We start from the raw sequence: 13,626 nt of genomic DNA, 5'->3' as shown, positions 1-13,626 counted from the left end.
ACGAGCTCCGGCTGAGCACTGGCGTTGACCCCGCCGCTAGACACCATCTTCCTAGGCTGCTACCTCATGCAGTCTCCACAGCCAGGGTCCGCCATGGCCACAGAGGCCGCAGCGCCATCCACGTGTCTCCTAGGCGACCGACTAGCCCTCCGGCTCCTGCTCCCGCTCCTGCCGTCGCTCTACTCTAGGCTGCCCGACCGCTTCCGCTGCGGCAAACCCCGGTGCAGCGATGGCCTGGACACGGCCGCCGCGCCCTATTTGTCCTAGTCGCACTCCTCGTCCCTAGCCTCTTGGTCGAAGTTGTAGCTGCGCTTGGACCCTGAGCGCCTCCTGTTGCGTCTGTCGCCGCCGTCTCCCGCCTCGCCGGATGACACCGCCCTTCCGGCCCTGGACAAGCTCCTGCTGAGCCAGCCACACTAGATTAGGATCGCGTCCACCTCCTCCTTGGAGCAGCTGGAGGTGCGCACCAGCGCCGAGGGAACCAGCACCATCGGCAGCTGCTTCGGTGCCGCCGGCTCTTGCAACCCTAACGACCGCTTCTTCTTCGGATCCTCCCCGAGTGCCGCGGCAGCATCCTTGGCCGACGACCCTGGCCTCACGATGAACACCACCGCCTAGGGGCGTAGCCAAGCCTCGAGCACTCCGTACCTCGCCCACGTGCCCACATGGCCGTAGCGGCGGTGGCGGCACCTGCTCACGCGCCCGCAGGATGTTTGACAAAATGAAGCGTCAATAGTTCCTTTACAATGACAAGTCAGTAGGCCACATCAGCATGAAAAGCCTATGTAGAGGGATATGGACCTAAGTGATACACCATACTAGTTTATAGACCCAAAAAGCAACTTTGAAAGTTGATGGACCTAACTGAAACCTCCTCACAAGTTAATGGATGTCTGGTGCATATAACTCATTCATCAATCTCTGCTACCTTCCGCGACATGTCGACTATCTAGTTGCCTAGATAAACAAACGTTCACAAGACACCCGTCGGGAAACCCTATCAGCAAGCATTCAAGCTATAAATAGGGGTGGCAATGGCAATCAAACAGCACCTCACCACTCAGCTTCTTCTCACATGAGAACTGAGATCGATACAGTTTAGTTTGTGAGATTAGACGGTGGCCAGAGCAAGCGCTATGGCGAGCAAGGTGGCTGCACTGCTGTCATGTGCGTTCTTGCTCCTAGGAATAGGATGCCAAGCAGCAGCTGGTTACTACAATCCTCTGAGTCCCGCTTCGTGTGGGCTCAAGGTGGGGTACTACCACCACAAGTGCCCGCCTGTCGAGGCCATCGTCAAGAGCGTCGTCGGAGCCGCCATCCGGCAGAACCCCGGCGTCGGCACCGGCCTCATTCGCATGCTCTTCCACGACTGCTTCGTCGAGGTACATGAGTCATCTTCAGTTCTATTTCTACATGCATTGCTCCTGCATGAGATGACTTGCATGCACTGACGCCACGCCACACGGGCCATGACCAATGCAATGCCATGATATGATACGTAGGGCTGCGACGCCTCTGTCCTACTGGACCCGACGCTGGCCAACCCACAGCCAGAGAAGCTTGGCTCGCCCAACAACCCCAGCCTCCGGGGCTTCGAGGTCATCGACGTCGCCAAGGCCACGGTCGAGCGGGCATGCCCGGGCGTCGTCTCTTGTGCGGACATCGTCGCCTTCGCCGCCCACGATGCCTCCTTCTTCCTCGGCGGCCGTGGGGTCGACTTCGACATGCCCACAGGCTGCCTCTGTTATGAACGACGTATAGGAATATAAAGTAAAGAATCAAGCCATAGAGGAGACACACGATTTAATGTGGAAAACCCCTCGATGTGAAGGGGAAAAACCACGGGCACCAGCCAGCAACAATCTCACTATCTCAAGAGTTTTTTGGGTTACACGCCTATGGCGGTTTACAAGAGAATCAAGTCTCCATGAAACCCTAGCAAGGGTGTATATACCGTACCGTACCGCGGGTGGCGGAGCCCCCCGCACCCCCTGAGCACAGGGGCGAGACCTGATGGGCCGGCTTCAGACTTTGCTACGCTCCGTCAGAAGCCCGGCCTATATCCTGGAGTGAATTTGGAACAACTCCAACAAACTCCACCTTGAGACAAATTCATCTTGTATCATAAATTAACCCTTCATCCTAAACATAACAAAGATAGAAAACCACTGGTGCCAACAATAGTCTCTTGGACTATCCAATTAAACCAACTAAGCTTGAGCACAGCTCAAACTTAGCAACAGGAACAGGCTTTGTCATCATATCAGCAGGATTATCATGAGTACTAATCTTGCATACCTTCAGCTTACCTTCTTCAATCACATCACGCACAAAATGATACTTGATATCTATGTGCTTAGTTCTCTCATGGAACATCTGATTTTTAGTGAGGTAAATTGCACTTTGACTATCACAGTGCAAACTTATGCAAGATTCAACTCCACAAAGCTCAGCGTACAAACCTTTCAGCCAAATTAATTCTTTGCACGCTTCACAAATAGCCATATATTCTGCTTCAGTAGTAGACAAAGCAACAACTGACTGTAAAGTAGCCTTCCAACTCACAGCACAACTGCCAACAGTAAACACATAACCTGTAAGTGATCTTCGCCTGTCCAGATCAGCAGCATAATCAGAATCCACATAGCCAATAAGACCCTTATCAGTTCTTCCAAACTTTAAATAGGAATCTGCTGTGCCTCTGAGGTACCTGAAAATTCACTGAACTGCCCTCTAATGTTCTTTGCCAAGATTAGACATATATCTACTAATAAGACTCATAGCATATGACAAATCTAGACGAGAGCAAACCATGGCATACATCAAAGACCCCACAGCACTAGAATAAGGAACCCTTGACATGTATTCAATCTCTGCATCTGTACTAGGACACTGAGCAGCTGACAACTTAAAGTGAGGTGCAATAGGGGTACTAACAGCCTTAGCATTTTGCATGTTGAAACGCTGAAGAACTTTCTTGATATAATTTTGTTGACTAAGAAATAGCAAACCAGATTTTCTGTCTCTACTAATTTCCATACCAAGAATTTTCTTAGCACTACCAAGATCTTTCATATCAAAACCACTGCTCAATAGCTTCTTTAACTTAGTGATTTCAATCTTACTCTTGACAGCAATCAGCATATCATCAACATATAACAGCAAATATATAGGTGATCCATTAACATGCTTGATGTAAACATAGCTATCATACTTAGATCTTTTAAAACTGTGTGCTAACATAAATGAATCAAACCTCTTGTTCCACTGATGAGGGGACTGTTTCAAACCATACAAGGATCTCTTCAACTTGCACACATATTTTTCCTTGCCAGGCACTATGAACCCTTCTGGTTGGTCCATGTATATGTCCTCCTCAAGCTCTCCATGCAAAAATGCAGTCTTCACATCTAACTGCTCAAGCTCAAGATCATGTGAAGCAACAATACTAAGGAAAGTACGAATTGAACTGTGTTTTACCACTGGAGAGAACACATCATTGTAGTCAACACCCGGAATTTGACTGTAGCCTTTAGCAACTAACCTTGCCTTATACTTTGGAGGCTCGCTTGGAGATAAACCCTCCTTTCTCTTGAAGATCCATTTGCAGTTGATGGTCTTCTTATTCTTAGGCAAAGGTACAATCTCCCATTACTGTTCTTCTCAAGAGACTGCATCTCCTCATGCATAGCAGAAATCTAATTCTCAGTATCACCACAACGAATAGCTTCTTTATAGGTTGCTGGCTCATGAACATTCTCCACCTATTCAGCACAACTCAAAGCATAGTAAGACAAATTACTATCTTCAATAAGACGCTTAGGAGGTGCAATTGTCCTTTTTGACTTGCGTTGAGCAATTGGTAAATCCTCCTCTAACTACAAAATAGGAGGAGTTTGCTGAACATCATCATGAGCATCATCCTCAGCAACATCATTATCATGGTCACCATGCTCATCAACAGGCTCCACCTGCACACCTATATCATCATCAACATGCTCCACCTGCATGCGCATACGCTGCAGCTCTTTTTCTGGAACATGATCTGAGGGCAAACTATCAGTAAACATCATAGATTCATTGAAAACAACACTCCTGCTCATAAAAGTCTTTCCTGTTTCAGGATTCCACAATTTATAGCCTTTGACTCCTGAACTATAACCAAGGAAAAGACACTTAACAGCTCTAGGCTCTAATTTTCCATTATCAACATGAGCATAAGCAGTGCATCCAAAAACTTTCAACTGTGAATAATCAGCAGGCGTACCAGACCATACCTCAATGAGAGTTCTTTTATTTAGTGGAATAGAAGGCGACCTGTTTATCAAGTAACAGGCAGTATTAGCAGCTTCAGCCCAAAAATGCTTGCTCATCCTGGCATTAGACAGCATGCAACGGGCCTTGGACATGATGGTTCTATTCATGCGTTCGGCCACACCATTCTGTTGTGGAGTATGGGGTATGGTGTGATGCCTAACAATGCCTTCTGATCTACAATAATCATTAAATTCACATGAACAAAATTCTCCACCATTATCAGTACGAAGCAATTTTACCTTCCTTTTAGTTTGCCTTTCTATCATTACTTTCCAGTCCTTAAAAGCAGTAAAAGTATCATCTTTCTATTTCAAAAAATAAGGCCAAACCCTTCTAGAGTAATCATCAATAATTGTAAGCATGTAACGAGCACCACCAAGTGAGGACTTACGGGAAGGACCCCATAAATCAGCATGAACATAATCAAGAGTACCTTTAGTGGTGTGAACAGAAGTGTTGAAATGTACCCTTTTATGCTTTCTGAAAATACAATGCTCACAAAACTTTATTTTACTCGAAGTGCAGCCATCCAGTAGGTTTCTCTTCATCAATTCTGCCATACCATGGTGACTCATATGTCCCAAACGCATATGCCAAAGGTTAGTTTTACTAGGTTCATCATTAGTAACAGCAGCAACAGCGGAATCAGAACCAGGTAAAGTACACCCTCTAAGGACATATAACTTTGCAGAATTAAGATCACCTTTCAAGCAAATAAGAGAACCTTTTGATACCTTCAGAACGCCATCTGAACTAGAATATTTGTAACCTTCTACATCAAGCGTGCTCAATGAGATAAGATTTCTAGACATCCCTGGTATATACCTGACGTTTTTCAGCGTGCGTGTCATGCCATGATCAGTCTTGATCTGAACTGATCCAATCCCCACAATGTCACACGGGTTATCATCTCCCATCCGCACAACATCCCCTTTCTGCACAGGCTTATACGAATTAAACCAATTTCTGTTAGTGCAAATATGAAATGAACATGCGGAATCGAGAATCCATTCATCATGACCAGCAACACAACCAGCAAATACTACCAGACAATCTCCAGAATCATCATCAGACGCAGCAGCAGCAACAGAGACCTTACCAGCCGACTTTTGTTTCCTCTTCTCCTTATTCTGTACTTTTCTGCAATCCTCAATATTATGATTTGTCAGCTTGCAATAAACACAGAACTTTTTATTACCATGCGGCTTGGACTTTGAACGGCCTCTCCTTTCGTAGTTCTTTCTACCATCATTGCCATCATTGGAGGATCTGTTTTTAGTTCTGCCTATCACATGCAAAGCATCGCCCTTGGAGGACGACGTCCCGTCATTCTGCACCATGCCTCTCATCTTCTCCCTAGACTAGAGAGCCTCATAAACTTCCTTTAGGGTTAGTTCATCACAGCTCAAAAGTATGGTGTCATGAAAATTTGCATACGAATTTGGCAAAGAACATAGCAGTAAAAGACCTAAGTCCTCATCATCATACTTCACCTCCATCGACACTAGGTCGGCGATGATCTTCTTGAATTCAGCGATGTGGCTCATCACTGAATCCTCCTCCTTCATCTTCAGGGTGAACAGCTTCATCTTCATCTGCATCTTACTGGTTAGATCCTTGGACATTCAGATCGATTCTAGTTTCAGCCATAGTTCTGCAGCAGTTTTCTCTTTCAGACACTCCTACAAAATATCATTATGAAGATGCAACTGAATTAGGGCAAGCGCCTTCTGATCCTTGCGGATCTCTTCTAGAGTCCACTCGACCTTCCTCTTTCCGAAACTATCCAGCGCCTCATCATAGTCATGAGTCTGCGCCAGAATCCCCCGTATCTTGACTTGCCATAGCGAGAACCACGTGTCGTAGTTCAGCAGCAGAAGATCAAACTTCATCGACGTCGTCATGAACCCTAACAGCAACCAAAGCTCTGATACCACTTGTTATGAACGACGTATAGGAATATGAAGTAAAGAATCAAGTCACAGAGGAGACACATGATTTAATGTGGAAAATCCCTCCGATGTGAAGGGGAAAAACCACGGGCACCAGCCAGCAACAATCTCACTATCTTAAGAGTTTTTTGGATTACACGCCTATGGCGGCTTACAAGAGAATCAAGTCTCCACGAAACCCTAGCAAGGGTGTATATACCGTACCGTACCGCGGGGGGCGGAGCCCCCCACACCCCCCAAGCACAGGGGCGAGACATCATGAGTACTAATCTTGCATACCTTCAGCTTACCTTCTTCAATCACATCACGCACAAAATGATACTTGATATCTATGTGCTTAGTTCTCTCATGGAACATCTGATCTTTAGTGAGGTAAATTGCACTTTGACTGTCACAGTGTAAACTTATGCAAGATTCAACTCCACAAAGCTCAGCGTACAAACCTTTCAGCCAAATTAATTCTTTGCACGCTTCACAAATAGCCATATATTCTGCTTCAGTAGTAGACAAAGCAACAACTGACTGTAAAGTAGCCCTCCAACTCCCAGCACAACTACCAACAGTAAACACATAACCTGTAAGTGATCTTCGCCTGTCCAGATCAGCAGCATAATCAGAATCCACATAGCCAATAAGACCCTTATCAGTTCTTCCAAACTTTAAACAGGAATCTGTTGTGCCTCTGAGGTACCTGAAAATCCACTAAACTACCCTACAATGTTCTTTGCCAGGATTAGACATATATCTACTAACAAGACTCATAGCATATGACAAATCTAGACGAGAGCAAACCATGGCATACATCAAAGACCCCACAGCACTATAATAAGAAACCCTTGACATGTATTCAATCTCTGCATCTGTACTAGGACACTGAGCAGCTGACAACTTAAAGAATCAAGCCACAGAGGAGACACATGATTTAACATGGAAAACTCCTCCGATGTGAAGGGGAAAAACCATGGGCACCAGCCAGCAACAATCTCACTATCTCAAGAGTTTTTTGGGTTTCACACCTATGGCGGCTTACAAGAGAATCAAGTCTCCACGAAACCCTAGCAAGGGTGTATATACCATACCGCTTCGCTCCGTCAGAAGCCCGGCCTATATCCTGGAGTGAATTTGGAACAACTCCAACAGACGGGCGCGTCTCCAATGCCTCGCGCACCCTCGACTTCCTCCCGCCGCCGACCTTCAACCTCTCCGAGCTCGTCCATAACTTCGCCGCCAAGGGCCTCGGCGTCGAGGACATGGTCGTGCTCTCGGGTGCGCACACCATCGGCTGGTCCCACTACTAGTCCTTTGTCCCCGACCGTCTCGCCGTTCCTTCGGACATCAGCCCTTCCTTCGCCGCGTCTCTGAGGGGCCAGTGCCCGGCGAGCCCCAGCTCCAGCAATGACCCCACCGTCATGCAGGATGTCGTGACGCCCGACAAGCTGGATAACCAGTACTACAAGAACGCGCTGGCGCACAGAGTTCTCTTCACGTCAGACGCCTCACTCCTCACGTCACTGGCGACGGCGAAGCTGGTCTCGGACAACGCCAACATCCCTGGGTGGTGGGAGGACAGGTTCAAGGCGGCCATGGTGAAGATGGCCAGTGTCGAGGTGAAGACCGGCAACAGCGGCGAGATCAGGAGGAACTGCCGGGTCCTCAACTAGCTGTTCTGATAATGTGCAGCAATCATAATTCATGTTTTTAATTCTACGTTGCTATTGCATTGCCATTGTTTTGTTTCATTATGTCAACTTCATTTTGTATTTGGTTGCAAATTTGGTATTGGTTGATAATAATAAAGCCATATTCGCTCTCAACTTTGGAATTTTGTTTCAATAACATTAGAATTTACGTTGTGTGGGGACCCAATGTAAGATGGGAAAATACGTGGTGGAATGAAAACTAATTTTAGAAATGCACTTGTAACTTGAAAAAAAAAACTTAGTACATATGTAGTGCATCGATCTATATAAGTTGTAAAAGTTGGGATACAAACTTACTTTTTAAAAGTTCATACAAAAAATGACAACTTTCATTTGTATATGCACTACCAAAAAAAATCCTTCCGAATAGATTAGAATGCTCCTTCCTGAGTATATCGAGTTTAAAGTTTCATGTAATAGCAAAAACTTTCTTAAACTTGCTTATTTCTCTTCTTAATTGAATGAACAGTTTTCCTGCTGACTTTTCAAAATAACAGACTAAAAAATTAGATATGAATAGCGCAATGGAGAGTGGACTCTTTGATATGACCTAATGAATAATCTTTATCAGGTCAAGACCCTAACTTACCAGGAGAAAAAAATAGAAGCATGATGCTGACCTTTAGGTACACTCCACGGTGATATGCTCCTGGCCACCAAGTATCTCTTGATCCCAGTATTGAATTTACCGGACAAGGTTTCCACCCACCAAAGGCTAGTGTCATGAGTCGGGAAATCTCACCACCACAACCCGGCTCTTCCGGTCATCTTGCCACCGCGAATACACCGATACGACACCGCACCACATGGAGATAGGAGGGTCACCGCCCGGAAGGCTTCCACACCTTCACCGGAAAGTGATGATGACCTCAAGCGCTTTAGTTTGCCAGGGTAAAAGGCAACACGGCCCTAACTCACAAATTAAAGCTCTCAAGCTATAAGGTCTAACACTCATATAAAGATGAATTATATACAGTATGTATCCTAGCTTTGGATGCGATCATGATGTTCTTGGGAGGGTGGATGGAGTGTAGAAACACACTTGTTCTAAATTATCTTAGCCTTGGTGCAATCCAGCCCACACGAACAAAGTGAGGGAACCAGATACAAGGAATCAGTCAGCGCAACGCCAATGTATGATCCAGTGTAGCAAATGGTGGCCAAAGGATCATCCAATTATGGATGCATCTATCACCATTTTCCAACGGCTAGTCGCCTCTTCACCCTCTATACAAGTGCTACCCTTGGCTTATTTGGTGCTACTCTTTGCACCTCATTGTTCCCAGCACTTATAGAGAGACTAGTAAAGCATTTGGAGAGCACCCAAGCCAACTGTGATTTTAGTGTTAGCATTGAGCGCTGTCTGTTCTTTGTTGCATTTTCTTGAGTTGAAGCTTGATGATCTATTACTCTTGGTTATTGTCATCACCCAGGTCAATGAAGCACTTGGTGACCTTTCTCCGTGGATCTGTTGTAATGAGGCTCTAGAAGTTGTTCATGGTCTTGAAACCCACCATGTTGGAGTGGTGAACGGGTATTGATTAGTGGAGAGGATTGAGCTAAGCCGAGTCTTTGTTACTCTTGGTTCTTCAACATGGGGTAGGAGATTGTGGCAACAACCTAAGACCATGGGAAAAAAAATCTGGTTCTCTATTGCTTTTCATTTGCTCTACTTCTCTTGATTGCAAGTTTCTTGTGTGACAACCAATATTCGTGTTAGTGTGCTTAGCATAGGATTCATACTTGCTTATATAAGGACCTTACTCTTAGTGTAATCCTTGCTAAAGACATGATTAGTGTGTTGGACTTAAGGACACATTAGTTGTGGAAGAACTTAGGAGCCAAAGTGCTAAAGGGGGCTTAGAGTTTGCAGAGGCTAAGATTGTTGCATAATTTTTTTTAAAGCCCAATTCAACCTCCCAAGTCCCAACTCTTGAGACATTCAGTCCTTACACCATCACCACGTCATCCCTGTGGCACTCTTTGCCTCCTCGTCATGCATTCCCTCATTCACAGAAGTTTGCCACCACTTCACATCCACTCATTGGCCGCATCGTCGATGACATGTCCAAGAAGACGCCCACGCTCGCCGCCACCTCCTCCTATCAACACCGTCCACCTGACTTCTACATGCACACCTGTCATCATGCTCCTCACATGCTTGCCTCATCAGAGCGGATAGGCAAGAGCATACGGATCCATCGGCAACGGATCTATTCGATTCAGAGAGGGGATATGAGGGACAACTGGCTAGAGGGTGCAGACGACAGGATGGACTCCCATGTCAGAGAAACATAGACGATGTACAGGAAGAATCCATCCTGTTTTGAATATAGATATATAATCTACACTAAATGCTCTCCTTACCGAGCAAACTTCACTAATAACCATGCATATAAGCATCCACTAGTGTAGCTCAAACCAACAGGAATTCTTCTGGGGAACTTATAATAAGGATATGCTAGGTCAGATCAATGTGCAAGATGGCTTGTCCGATCAGTCGGTCACCATTATTGGACTGACCAATGCAATCAACCAAATAAACCAAACGACCTAAAACTTGGTCAGTCTTGTGGGGGCGGCCAATTGATTCAAGCTTCAACATGCTTCAATCATGCCTTTGAGATATCCGGGCACTGCCACTGCATGCTTATAGTATTCAGCACTTTGGTTTAATTTTTTCCCCTTTTAACGACAAATTGATGACCTGTAACCAAACATGCCGACTTGCTGAGATAAACAAACATTCAGAAGCCATGCGCTTAGAAGCCTCGTGATGGTATAAAATACTACCCCTGTTCTAAAAAGAATGTAATTGTAGGTGTCTCGATTAAAGTGTTCAAAGTTTGACCAAGTATACATGTAAAATCTTTTTTTTTTTACAAAATACATGTAAAAATCTTAACGTTGTTGACACCAAATAAATATATTATAAAATATATCCCATGGCAAATCCTTCCAGGTCACCGCGCTCATTGGCACCACAGCGCGCTCGTACGGCTCCTTCCAGGTCACCAATCACGGCGTCCCAGCCGCCATCATCGAGTCAGCACACTCTACACGGTCAGGGCCTTCAACGAGCAGCCATTGGCGGCGCGCTTGGCGTACTTCTCTGTCTTCTCAACCACCGGGCCTGCCACCTACACCACCGTACCCATCCCGCCGTGAAACGCCTGGTAGGCTGCCCTCCACTTCAGCCACGGTGAATCCCACATCGATCACCTCCCCGCGCGGCATGCCTGGACGCAATGCTGGAGTACCACCGGTCGCTGACAGAGCTCAGTAAAGGTGATCGCCGGCCTGCTGTCTGGAAATGGTCGGCGTGGGAGGGCCGAGCAGCTGGGCTGGGAAACGCAGGTTGAAGCGAGACCCTGATGCAGTGCCACTACCACCCGTCGTGCCCTCAGCCGGCGCGGATCATCGGCAGCCATGGTGGTTGCGCAGGACACGGCGTCTGCGGGCTGCGGGCTGCAGGTGCAGCTCGATCGACGCCCGTGGAGATGCCTAGGTGGACGTCGTGCCCGTCACCGATGCACTTCTTATGAACATCGGCGACGTGCTAAAGGTACTACAGACTACAGTATCTCTCTAGCTAATTCTTATGGTACGTAATTTACAGGTGGTTTCGAATGATGACTACAAAAGTGTGGAGCACCGAGTGGTGGTCAAGTCCATACAAGAGGCTACGGTCTCCATTGCCCTCTTCTTCAATCCTGGCAAGTGTGGTGACTCTGACTTCTTGGGTCCTCTGGTGGAGCTGGTGACACAAGAAAGACCTCCACGCTACCGAAGTTTAACCGAGCCAGAGTAGCTTAGATACATAAAACAGTTGGGCCATGCCAGGCCATCACTTGATAAATTCAAGGTAAATTTGAATTAATAAGAATGGCATAGATATATATATTTCATTTTGATGATCCACTTTCTGATATTATCTTTTTATAAATTTGGGACGACAGTAAATACTATAGCATTTTAAAAAATATTCCCATTGCAACGCACGGATAATTTTGCTAGTCATCGTCACACTATAAAATAGCGAGTTTTTTTAAGGAGCTCTCCCCCTGTAAGCCCTCCGTCATCCGTGATCTTACTCTTTCTCTATAACAACCGTTCGATCTACACGCAGTGCTATGTCAGCCCTACGTTATCCGTGATCTTACATGTAAAGATGTAAGACTCCACGGTATGTCTATAATTCTAGCAGAACAAAAACAATCAGAGTCCGATCCGATCTGTACAGGCTACCTGTTACATATCGTCAGCGTCACCCTGCGGAAACGTAAGTTGGGACGACGTCCAGAACAAACTGGATCGAGGAGGAATAAATCGCGATTCTCAGTGAAGAAACAAACTTACGACTTAATTGTGTTCTTGAAGGCCGGCGGCCCGCGGGCGGGGGCCATGGGAAACCGGCGACGAAACGCAGCAGAGGCTAGGGGCCCGGTGCTGGAGCTGGAACGTCGCGGTGCTGGGGTCCGGCGGCGTGGCTGCGCGGCGCTGGGTCGGGCGTTGGCGGCGGCTTGTTTGAGTTCATCGACTGAGAGCGTCACGGTGCTGGGGTCCGGCGGCGTGGCTGCTCAGCGCTGGGTCGGGAGCTGGCGGTGGCGCGTAACTGAGTACGACTGTACGAGGAGCATCGGATGTCCGATGGGAGAGTAAAGACATAATGGAATGGGCCTCCAGCGAGTCCAGCCCACACGCTGAAGTCTGACATGGTCAACGGCTCAGGGAAGAAGCAAACAAGCAAGCACTTGGTCGTGATTCTCTAAAATTAGCCTCTTTTTAATGCACAACAAAGACTTTTAGCATTTCAATGTCCTTGAAAGTTTGAATCATTGGATTGGAATTATATTACGTAGTCCCCGTTGCAACACACGGTAAATTAACTTTAAATCTAGCCCCGGCATATATTACCAACAAAAAAGAAAAAAAGAAAAAAAGTTATGTTGTTTATGGGCCCAAAAAGAAAAAGAAAAACATAAAGTTATGTTTAAAGGGACCTGCTAAATAAATTATTACTATATTATTTATGTCATAATTATTTTGCATCTACAAGTGCTTGTTTATTTATATCACATTATTTTATATCTGTTTATTTAGGCACAATCTTCTTAAATCATTAATAAAGTCATAATCCCTCACATTGTTTGTACGTGCCTACAGTAAATGTTGGGAAGCAAAGTATGAAAAGGATAACTGCTGAAAACATATAAATAGTAAGCTCACTACAAGATGAGTGCTCTCTTCTCCGACCTTCCTCGAGCCTTCGATAGCACAAATGAGACTACGACAGATTCTCCACCCATACAAGGATTGGGGTTCTCCACCTATACGAGGATGGATCAACAGAAGTATAAAAATAGGATAAGATAGGAGCAACACGAGCCATTTAAAAAGGTGTCAAGTCAAAGTGCAGCGATACATGCAACTAAGGCATCCTAACAAACAAACAATTTGAACCCTGTTCTATATGACCCGATCAAATCGATTAAGCACTTGCCATCTACCATTATTGTATATCGACGATTCAATTAACATTCCATTGCATTTGAAATAGTTTTTAGAAATACGTGCATATTTGTTAGTAATAACAAAAACTTGAGTTTTGGGAGAAAGAACACTATTACTATCTTATTGTAGCAATGCAAGGCACA

At 45.8% G+C, this 13,626-nt stretch overlaps 2 pseudogenes; both read left to right on the top strand.

The window, feature by feature from the left end:
- Positions 1 to 1,136: 1,136 nt before the first annotated feature.
- Positions 1,137 to 7,930, top strand: LOC136498568 (peroxidase 2-like; annotated as a pseudogene).
- A 2,103-nt stretch (positions 7,931 to 10,033) lies between these two features.
- Positions 10,034 to 11,849, top strand: LOC136465826 (1-aminocyclopropane-1-carboxylate oxidase homolog 7-like; annotated as a pseudogene).
- The last annotated feature ends 1,777 nt before the right edge of the window (positions 11,850 to 13,626 follow it).

Source organism: Miscanthus floridulus, chromosome 1 (assembly GCF_019320115.1).
Source record: "Miscanthus floridulus cultivar M001 chromosome 1, ASM1932011v1, whole genome shotgun sequence".
Lineage (NCBI taxonomy): Eukaryota > Viridiplantae > Streptophyta > Magnoliopsida > Poales > Poaceae > Miscanthus > Miscanthus floridulus.
Note: the sequence above shows the minus strand (reverse complement) of the source record. Positions and strands in the feature narration are given on the sequence as shown.